Source organism: Ruditapes philippinarum, unplaced genomic scaffold (genome assembly GCF_026571515.1).
Source record: "Ruditapes philippinarum isolate M1 unplaced genomic scaffold, ASM2657151v2 ctg9112_1_1_1_1, whole genome shotgun sequence".
Classification (NCBI taxonomy): Eukaryota; Metazoa; Mollusca; class Bivalvia; order Venerida; family Veneridae; genus Ruditapes; species Ruditapes philippinarum.
In genome coordinates this window covers 620-12,902 of record NW_026867290.1, presented here as the reverse complement: position 1 = coordinate 12,902, position 12,283 = coordinate 620, and positions in this window count along the sequence as shown.

Genomic DNA, 12,283 nt, shown 5'->3' with positions numbered 1-12,283 from the left:
TTTTCGGCATTTTCTAGTTGGGTGGTTCCAATATTCCTACTTGAATAATGTTGAATCACCCTTAGGATATGTTGCCTGCGTTTTAAATTTTCTTTTGACGTCTTATCTGTGATACGCAGGCTTCATAACCTCTGATCCCCTTTCAAAATTCCATTTTATTTAGTTCCGCCCATTGTTTTCTCGTTTGGGGCACACGCTTTTTATTACTTGGGGACCATACGCCGCTTTTCATGGAATGGCACGGAAGTGTCCCATTGAAGGTTCAATGGTAACATGATAACCGCCGTATGAACACATCTGCGGATGTTTCTAAATTCAAAATTATACTATTTCATGTTTAAATGTTGAATTCTGCTTAAGCCGGTGCTAGGGGGCGTGGACGGTAGTTGCACTTTCCAGTACCGTCCATTAACAGGCTCAATCAAACCGAGCCTGCAACATTTTTAATTTGCCGTGTTGGGCTTTCTTTAGGGATTCTGTATTTATCTATTTAATGAAATAAAAACATACATGTTTAAAGCATTAACAATGCATTTAAAGTATTATACTAGTATCTAAATCAGTAGGCAGTATCAATGTTTGATATAGCAAAATCATTTCATATTATGATAATAACACGTGTCGTTAAAACGCCTCCGTGGTCGAGGGGTTAGAGTCGATGACTTCTAATCCAGTTACCTCTCTGGCGTGGGTTCGTTAACCGGGAGATGCTTTGGTAGTTTAGCACGGAGGAAGGTAGTCTAGTACTGGTGTAACACTCCAGGAACAATGGTTAGGAAACTACCCGCCTATATGACTGAAATACTGTTGAGAAAAGGCATAAAATGAAACAAACAAACAAACGTGTCGTTAAAAACATCTGGGTAGAGAACAGCACTTGAAATTAAGAAAACAAATATGTAAAAATAATAAATAACATTTTTAGAAAAAAAATATAATGGGACCTAACGGTGCAACAGGACGGTAAAAATTTGATATAACAGCTTTTTTATTTACTTGTACCTTTAGGTATGTAAATGTGAATGATTCGGTCAAACTTAAAACAAAACATGTAAAGGAGAAAGGCACATTTAACGATGTTCAAACCTCAGAAGGTCAATATAAAGAGCTTGATAAAGATCTGAAAGAAGAAGAATCTGCATACGATGCTATTTCAACTATGTGAAATGACAACGTACACGTGTTATTAAGTACACGTCATATCCTCGAGATTTTTACAAAAAAGTTTCATAAGTACACGCTCGTCTGGTGCACTTGTTTTGAACTGAAAGCTCACGTGTGCATAATTTGAATGCATAAAAGAAATATTTAGGATTTTTTTTAAATTTCTTTATGTTTGCTATGATGAAATATATTGAAACAGCATGAAAAACGACATATCCATGCTTCCTGAACGAACCTGCGCATTCGCCAATAAATTGCAATGCAAATCAAAAAATAAATAGTGGCTGTATTAGAAAATGTGCACACATGCATTTTAAGCAATGATAACATTGACCTTCAACCAAAAGACCTATTTCCCTTTTCTTAACCCAAAGTTAAAACCTACCTTAAAGAAACACATAAGAAAAAATAAAGAGTACGAGTAAAATAGTTAAAAAATATATTAAGCTTTGGTCACATTCATTTTTAGTTAAGTAACTACTGCAAAAGGACCAATTCAAGAATCTTCTTGCCAAATATAAAGTGCAAAAGTGTAAAAATCTATTTATGCACGAGTCTACTAGACCCCAGAGATCCAAAACATCTACCGGCTTAATTTAAAAGACATCGGTGAATAGAGCAAAAATGTAAAATCTATTTTAAGCAAAGTTACGGACCATTGAAAGGAATGAGCGGCGATTTACTGCACCCCGATTATTACGGGATAGTAAAAACGATACAATGATGTTAAAAAAACAGGAAAATCGTAAAGCGGTGAAATATTTGCCGAATGCAAGCTTTTTTAACGTAGAATAGATCTAATAGATACTTCAAGTATTTGAAAACAAAATGACATAATTGTTAATTTGCAATCTTTTAAAGGACACCCGTATGTTTAACAGTTGACACAATTTACCGCACAGTTTTGGACTTACGGACACTTTTCTGAACTTAAACTGCGTGATTATTGTAAGACTTCTCTATTATTGCCACACTGCGATTAAAAATGTAATTGATCAAATATTTATATAATAATAAACAACGTAAAAGTACTAGTTGCAATACACTTAAAATAACTCAATACTACTACCAATAAGACTTCTTTCTATTTCACCAACAATGTTCAATAATAACATCAGTCTATGTTATATATAATTTATGTTTTTTTGACAAATATGATTAATTTACTAAATTGGTAAATAGGAAATTCATGTCGATCAAACTAAATGTTGTTGTCATATGAAGGAATGATCACACACTTTTAATTAAAATCCAAAATATAACTGAAAAGATAAAAAATAATCAAATACTTATACAGGTAACTGAAAGTTAATATAAATGTATATTCATACATCAGGCAACCTAGCATTGAAAGCAAGATACAAAAAATGAAACGGCAAAATTGAATCGTAACTACACGTTTTGATGAGCCTTTTCATGGACGGTACTGGTAAGTGCCTCATAGCGTCGGCTTTAGAAGAACTCAACACTTTAACGTTGAAATGGTAAAATTTTAAAATTAAAAAATAACGACCTTCAATGTGACATATTTTAGGTGTCATTCCGTGAATAGCGTCAAAACAATGGGCAGAGCTTAATAACAGGGGACAAGAGGTTCAAGTGCCATTTAAACTATAGTTATTCTTACAGACTGTTTCTTTCACTTATCTCAAATCATAATGATTTTCTATGTCTAAAATATTCAAGGGCAATAATTACCAATTTTGTTGCGTTTTCTTTATAATCCCCTTCCTGACTGTGTGGCATTTTCTTTTTACGGCAGACTTTATATCTTATACATGAAAAACCGTCAGTTTTCAATTTTCATTCTCGACAAATTCTAATTGGGCACATTCCATGTAGAAAAAATGAAGTTCATGGTTGGAAATTGGAAAGGGACATCGTCCGTCCAAAATAACCTCGATGTCTCTTTGACAGGACTAGCTATTTCAGAAAGAAATACATATAATTGGTGAAAATATCACGTTTCGCATACGCAACTTAAACATACTAAAGGACGCTAACTAAAATAGCTTACAAATCATGCAGTTATGGCAGTTCTCGCATGTGAAATTTAAAAACAAACTTTTTACACGAAATGAATTTAAATGGTATGATTTCAGAATCTGTATGCTTTTGCAGACATTCAAGACAGTAATGTTGTGGAAAACCTTGATTTGACGCATTTGTTACTATAGATAATGTTGAAGTAAGTTATAACATTGTTATCCAATTGTCCAAGTTACTTTACTTTGCAATGCTTGGTTATGTAACGCAATATTACGTCACGCTTTATTATTGTTATTCTATTATATGTAATGTTTTAGGTCAATTTATGTTACATAAAAAATAACAATGCAGAAGAATCATACGTTATCCTTTCCATACATTTTTAAAAGTACGTACAAAAAACCAGGGTTAAAAGTTTATCTGAACTATTTTTTTCAAGAGTTAATTGTAACGATCTACAACAAATCTATTTATAAATGTAGCTCTAAACTGCATCGAGTACAAATCTATTATAAAAATCACGTTCTTTAAGTACATGATAAACACGGGATGCGGAAGAATAAGGGTTTGATGTAAAATAAAGAAGCGATTTAGGAGCCAAGCGTGTTTGAAAATGTTTTTAATTTTGGATTTTTTTTGTATTGATAGGTAAGTTTTTATTTAATAAGAATAAGAACATACCTACAGTGTCATATTTTTTGCATTAAATAGTTAAATGTAGTCAGGTCGCGCTGAAGTTCACCTGAAAATACTAGTTGTGGGTGAAATTTTGATTAAAAAAGGCGATATATTTATAACAGAAAAAATGCCTAAAATATTTTCTTTCAAAAAATGAAAAAATGTATTCTTACAATTCCATGTATGTCGATATCAGTTTTATGTGTATTTTGATTTTTGATGCACTTGGTTACTTAATTCTAAGAAATCTTTTAACATATTTGGCTCTAACCTAGTTCAGATATTCTATTTTAGCCTTTCAGACATGTACAGCGCTAGACTTACAACAACGAACAGTAACGGCCGGAGATAATGTCATTTTACCATGTACAACTTCAACAGATTACCCTATATGGCGTGGTCAAGATCTACAATATAACATCAACGGTCAAAGTAGTTTTGCAAACCCAAATCTATCTGAAGAGAAGAGATCAAGACTTTGTTGGGGCAACGATAAAAGTAGCTTGATTATATATGATGTGATAGTGACCGACCAGGGACTATATCAATGTGCTACTGTTGCTATTGTAAATATTTCTGTTAGAGGTATGTACTGGTTCATAAAATTAGTTTTGTTATTTGTTAGTTTGATTGGTTTCGTCACATCGACACAGTATAGGTCATATCGCGACGTTCCAGCTTTACTGGTGTAGGAAGACCTCAGGTGCCCTTACGTGCATTATTTCAGGCACGATCGGGCACCTGAGTAGAACCACCGACGTTCCGTAGCTAGCTGGATAGCTTCCTCACATTAAAGAAACCAAAGTCCCTCTCGGGATTTGAACCCATAGCGGTGAGGAGCAAGTGGTTTGAAGTCAACGACCTTAACCACTCAGCCACGGACGCCCCCTTGTTATTTAATAGAGCAGATTGATGTTTGATTTTGTTTTCATGCAATTATTTGTAACTTCTGTAAAAATCTAAAATCTTAATTGACGAAAATGACAAATTCTGCATTTTACATCGTAAGTAATCAAAAATGTTATATATTCAATCCTTCCTTGAAGATCGTTCAGCGCGACATAATTGCTGTGAGTGCTTGTTATGATTCTTTAAGTTCTTTCCAATTGTTTTTCTAATCGGATTGTTACAGTATTCCTTAATTGCATACTGTCTTATCACCAGTAGGATATGATGCCTGCTTTTATGTGTCTGAGTAACACCTCTCTATTATACATCCTTAAACTACATGCTTTAAATATCATTATCCAGTTAGAACCCAAAAATTACTCTAGGTAATTATCAATCCTGTAAAGTGATCCCTATATGTCGCCTATACTCAGTATAAGCAAAATAGATAAATGCAGAATCCCTAAAGAAAGCCCAACACGGCGAAATTGAAAATGTTGCAGGCTCGGTTTGATTGAGCCTGTTCATGGACGGTACTGGAAAGTGCAAGTTACCGTCCACGCCCCCTAGCACCAAGTAATAAAAAGCGTAATAATAAATAAGACTAAAATGTGGTAGGAAAAAAATTGTTCCAAATGTTGCTCTTTTGTTTTGGTACATAAAAATATGTGTGCAATACAATACATTTTGATAATGATCTATTTCGCAACAAGATACCGTAAGAACGTTAACATGTCCATTTCTATTTTTAGTATCATTAATATCATTAATTTAATTAAGTGAAATTATTTTCTATGTTCAAGTACCACCACGATCTCCGATGATATCAAACACAGAGATATCAGCAGACGACACACTTATTATAAGAAAATCTGAGTCACAAGAAACAAGCCTTGTTTGTATATCGTCTGGTGGTTATCCTAAACCACTAGTTCAATGGTACAGAGGAACCACCGGTACACAACCTCTTACCTCTACGTCAGCTGTATCCGTTGGTGATAATTCTTATAATGTAACACAGACATTTACGTTTTCACCTCAGAGACAAGATGACGGAGTAAAATATATATGCCAATCTTCATTCCAGACAGCACCGAGACATATATCAACAACTAGTGTGAAGCTATTTCTTTATTGTGAGTAGATTGTTATAATATTACTTCTATTACTTCTAAATGGCTTTTAAACTGTTTTGTCTTTTTAATGATTGTTTTACAATTTTTATGTATTTATTTTTGGGGGACTTCAAAGATAAAGCTAAACGGTTAAATGAATGTCAATTTATATTTCAATCATCAATATTGGATTTTTTTTATTTCACGGAAGTTGTGTATGTTTACTGCTTTATTTTTGTACATTTTATGCAATATTATGCATATTGATTATAAAGTGAGAAAAAGATATTAAGACCAAAGATATTATATTGATGCAATCTCATTTCATTTACTTATTGTAGAAAACATTTCTCTAATAATGGCATTTCTTTTTTTCCAAATGTTTGCAACAACACGCCTTATATCGTTTAAGTGAAACCAAATCCACCAACAGCTGTACAAACAGTGATGGTCTCAGCCGGACATCAGGCGACTATAAGGTGTACAACAACAGGAAGTAAACCTGCTGCCAGTATTATCTGGTCGTACAGAAATACAGAGCATACTGGTGAACAGACGTCAACTCTTGATGACATAACAAAAACTTATACAGTGGTATCTTTGTTAAAGTTACAAATTTCAGCTGAAGACAATGGCCAAACTGTTCAGTGTAAAGTGACACATGACTTATTGATTAATCCGGCTCAGCTGACTGCGTCTATCAACTTAAATGTAGCATGTAAGTTATTAAATATTTATTACATTTATTGAACTGTTCGATGTTATCTGACATAATTAGAGTTAATAAGTCTTAATTAGAGTTAATACGTTAATAAAATCAATTATGAACACGCTTGTACCTTACTTAACTATCCACGTGTCCAGTCGCCTACATTGACCTTACCGGTACTGATGTAAAGTAGGGATCGGATACACCATCTCTGAATTAGCAGATATTTTATAAATATGACACAGCCTTCCTTTATTTAAGCATGGACCTCAAATGTTAGGTATATTCATCATCATTTATGTTCACTTAAAGGTAAGATATAAGTTTAAGTATGCGGTTTAACATTTTGTCATTATATAATAGTATATTAATAATTTATTACGTCTCGATTTTAAATATAATACGATGTACTTTTGGAAGTGAAATATATAGAAAATAAAATTTTATTTACAATCTATATAAAGAATGAAATAAATTCTCATAAATAAAAATTATAGATATACTGGTGACTTGTAAATGCATTCTATTCCCATAGAAAATTAAATCAATGTGAAATGCTTTCAAAACTATTAGAGCTCTAAGAGGTACAAAGGAGTAATGATACTATTCAATATTATCTGACATTTTGAACAAATAATTTGCAAACATAAAGCTTGATATGAGATTTACATATAAACAAAATTCTATATGGCAGTAGGCCAATAAAGGCATATTGCAGCACATGTACGCACAAAGTTAACCACATTAAATGACTTCTCTGCACATGCTTGTATTTTAATGTCCAAAAATGTTTGGACACTTAGGTGCACTTACTCCATTTATTTGATTATCATGTGTTTCCAAAGATAGCGACGTAGAAGTCCTTCTTTTTTTATATGTATTCGATCAGGACAGCTTTTTGACATTTCACAACTACTCGTATCATTGAAATGCAATCCGCCTACTTATGTCCATTTTGCATTTTATCGTTAATGGCGATTTTGCGATTTTGTAGACATCATTATATGATTTAACATTTGTTGATATTTTATGGATTGCATTACACATAGTTTAAATAATTTGGCTACAAATAGTGTTTTATTTTTATATTGAAATAATAATATTTATTGTATTAAAATGATACATTTCAGATCCCCCAACTGTTTCTGTAAATGCAACAAACACAACAGTTAAAGAGCCAAATGCAATCTTATCTTGCATTGCCAAAGGCAATCCAGACGTTAGTTATAGCTACGGCAAATGGATTCAAAGATGGCCAGGGTATAACGTGCCCGTGTTGGAAAGACCCGGAAGTGAGACACTTGAATTAACAGCTTTAACATACGAGCACTCCGGTTATTACACTTGTACAGCTAGTAATGGAATTCAGATATTAGGTACAAACACAGAATTTGTAGAGGGAGCAGCAGTGCAGTTGCTTGTAAAATGTAAGATATCAAAAAACACGATTGGCACCTATCCTCAATCTGTACAACGTCTTATATATTATATGCTATGTTATGTTTATATGGCTGTCTTATGTAATTAAACGGCATTATCTATATTTAACAGCAAAGGATATTTTTGCATAATGACACTTATTTTTTATGCAATTTGTGTCCATTACAGCATCCTTGTAAAATGTAAGATATCATATTAAAAGTGTACGCCTCTCCGAGTCAGCAAATACAATAAAACACGTAAAAAATATGATGTGCACCTATCCTCAATCTGTACAACGTCTTATATATTATATGCTATGTTTTGTTTATATGACTGTCTTATTTAATTAAATGGCATTATTTATATCTAAGGATATTTTTGCATAATGATACTTATTTCTTATGCGATTTGTGTCCATTACAGCATCCTTATGCTAGCTTAAATAATTTCAGTCACATGACAATTTTACTGTCTAATCATTTCATTTTTTCATGAATGAAACATAATCCTAGAGGTGCACCGTTTTAAAATTCTGATAAAGCGTTAAATCTCTTTATACGTTTTAAAGATACTGTCACGTTCTTTTGTTGGTATTTTTTTCTAAAATTTGAGTTATTATTTGTACCCATTTAATTTTCAGCTTTTCCAGTCATTGTCAGTTTAGATGCTAAAATTGCCAGTCGATTGAATAGAAATATAACTGTTGAAGTTGAATATTTTTCAAACATAGCAGGATCAGATGTGAAACTGTATAAATTTGTAAATGATGCAATGAAAGCAGTGACTTTATTGTCTGTGACTAAGAATCCAGTTGAAATCAAAGTACCGGTGTTTTCACATTTAATCAAAGCAAAAGGAACAAAAGCTGATTTTACTGTTCAGATAAAATCCGAGGAAGATTATGGATTCTATTATGTCGTGGTGTCAAACATTATAGGATCCAGTAACAAATCGTTTGAAATAATACCAACAAGTAAGTCATATTATATTATTAACATTTTATAGCAACATTGTACTCGTTAAATCGTTGTTTTAGGGAAATTTCGATTGTACACGATATAAAAAATATTTTATATGTTTTACAATGCAAGGTTGTTGTGTTTGACAATTTCTGTGAATATGAACGTCATAGTTGTGCATTTTGTAAATAGACAATGACAGACACTGATTTAATTAATCTAAATTTGTTTATGTTTACAAGTTGTGTTTATTTCTGTTCGTCAAAATAATTTCATTTTAGAGCCGCCAGTTCCACCTAGTGATTTTACAATAGACTATATTCAGCATAACAAGGCCCGTTTGTCGTGGAGGCGTGGATATAATGGAGGATTGACACAAACTTTCGTCATACAACTTGGAACAGATGAAAAATGGAGTGACGTAGAAGTGTTTGACAGAAATACAGAAGATAAAGACCGCATCTCCACAATCTTGACAGATCTTTTTGATTCAACAACATACTTTGTTCGATTATATGCATATAACGAGGAGGGAAATAGCCCTTTGTCGGAAACTCTAAATTTTACCACTTCTCCAATTAAAGGTAACAATTTTAAATTGCCATCGTTGCCATCAACACGGTCTTTTCATGTCAACATTTAAACAATCCAAACTATCATTGGTTACTAGAGTTTTTAAAACATGTCCAGTTGAGTATGCAGGCACTGTACAATCAAATTTGTTTGTGTTTCTTTGCATATCTTATCTTACTACGTTTTATCATTGTCTTTCATTAAATTATATCTTTATCATTTCCCTTAGAAATAAATCTGTTGGCTGTGCATTTATTTAAATAAACTTTTCTATTTAACTTTGTATTCAGTGAAAACGACAGTTGAGACAAACAACACTGCGATGATTATAATAGGTACAGTTCTTGGATTAATCATAGTTGCCTTGGTGGTATTTTCAATATATATGATAGTACAAAGAAGACGTGAACTGATTCGGAATAAAGGTAACTCAATATATATTGGTATATGTGGTTGCTTTTATATGGTTATAAACGTTAAATGAGCATAAACTTTTCCATGCGACGATAGAATATGCTATAGATAAACGGTCTTTCAAGAGTTGGGGATATGTGTTTGTTTGTTCCATTGTTTGATTGCATTAGATTAATATTTTATTTTGTTTTATGGTTCATGTCTTATTTTTATCTATTGTTGTACATCTTTATTTGAAACTTGTATTTTATATCAGTGATATTTTTAAAATTGTTCTGGTACTCTCGATTTAGTGATTATTATACTTTCAGCGTTTAGAATTATGCTCCAGGGAGCCTAAAATACGTTGCAATTTAGCTTTTCTGTGGCCCTTTTATGTTTGCTTTTGGAATATTAGAATTTTTCCATTGTCGGACAAATTAGTAATGTATGTCATGTTCTCCATTTATATTGAATAAATTGAAAAAGACTTGTGTCATGTTTTACATTTTTTAAAGAAACACAGCCATACGATTTGTGAAAATAATGTTTATCCAAACGTTACATAAGTCATGTGTGATGTGAATTGTTCTCCATTCATATTGAATAAAATGAAAACAACTTGGGTCATATGATTAACCTTTTCAAAATGATTGAAAACTTTATCGTTTAAAATTCTTTACTTACTTGTAACTGCAATGTTTAATCAATAAGCTCAGCAAGATGTCTTTCTTATTTTGATGCATAAAAAACTTGAGCACAATTTGTAATTATGTTATTTTACAGTACAAACTGAAGACTTTAAAACAAAATTGTTATCTTTTATTTAACATTTTTTTTGTTACAGATTCTCCAAAATAAAGCAGCAAAAAGGGTTTATGTTTCTATTTTTTATAATTAATTAAATTTTTTCCCATTGTTAGAATTTTAAAAAAACCTTGAATCAAAAAAAACACGCTATTTTTTAAATTAAATAAAAAATATTTTTGAATAATTTTGTAACATGTTTAAAAAAAATCAATTGAAATTTTCTTAAAAGGGGAAATGCAATTAAAAACTATACATCACATGTGAAATTAATTATAAAAAGTTTTAGCAAAATAAAAAATAGAATGGCCCTAACACTTTTTAACACTGCAAAAAATTTTGGAAATGAAAAAATTACTTTTAAATGCAGAAAAATGTAACGGATTTACTTTATTTTAAGGTATGTCAATGTGGTTGGCTCAAAACTCTTCAAACAAAAGATGTAAAACTGAAAAACACATCTCACGATGTTCAAGCCTCAGAAAGTCAATATACAGAGTTGGATAAAGATCTTAAGGAAGCAGAATCTGCATATGATGTTATTTCAACTATTTGAACTTTCGATGTAAAATTGTCATTAGGTACACGTCCGTTGCGCATTTGAGAAAAACGGGAAAATGACCTGTCAACGTTCATAAATTGAATGTTTCTGATTTTCATTGCCTTTAAAAGATATGTAATGACATAAAAGGAAAAAGAACGAAAAGCAAATGAAATGAAAAGCTAATATTTTGCAAAGACTGAAATATATTTCGACGGCTAGTATATATATATATAAAGATATATAATGAAGATATTCATATTAACCATCCTGCATTCTTTGTGAACAGAAAAAAAACATTGTATCAGGCTGCTATCAAATCCATAAAATTTCCTAATATAACTTGAAATAAATATATGATTTAAGTTAGGGTTGTTTGAGTTTTTACATAGAACACAGAAGTGCATATTTCTCATCAAATGATTAAAATGTTTTATTATGCATTATACTGCTTTCCATCAAAATATCTTTAAAAACAAGCCATTCACTTTGCTGACAGCAGTACATTATTAAACCGGGAGTGTCTTGTTTGTAAGGAAGATGTGATGATGAAATCGCTATTTAAATGTTGTGCCGCGTGACAACGTTTATGTTGTTCACGTAAGTGACGCCTCTGTTGTTTTACAGGTTACATTTAATAAGTTTATAGCTACCAGAAACAAACACAGTTATAACAATTTCAATCGAATGATGCTTAGAATTCATGATTTATGAATCACAAGATATAATGATAAAAGATCTTATGAAATGATAAGAAGAAATGTATCAGTCTAGAAAACTGTATGATGCGCGGAAAGTATTACAAAAAAAAACATTTTGGTAAGCATTAAATATTACATAAACTTATCATTGAATCTCTTGTTTTGGAGATGGCCGAATAAAAGACTAAAGACTTTTAAGTAAAGACTTTTCTTTCAAGTACGCAAAATCAGTGATCTCATAACAATAGATCTGTAATTATTTCATGAAAACAAACATTACTAGTCACAAAACCTCATGAGGCACACTCTCGTAATTAAATGATAAAGGAGGTCAGGTAAAATAG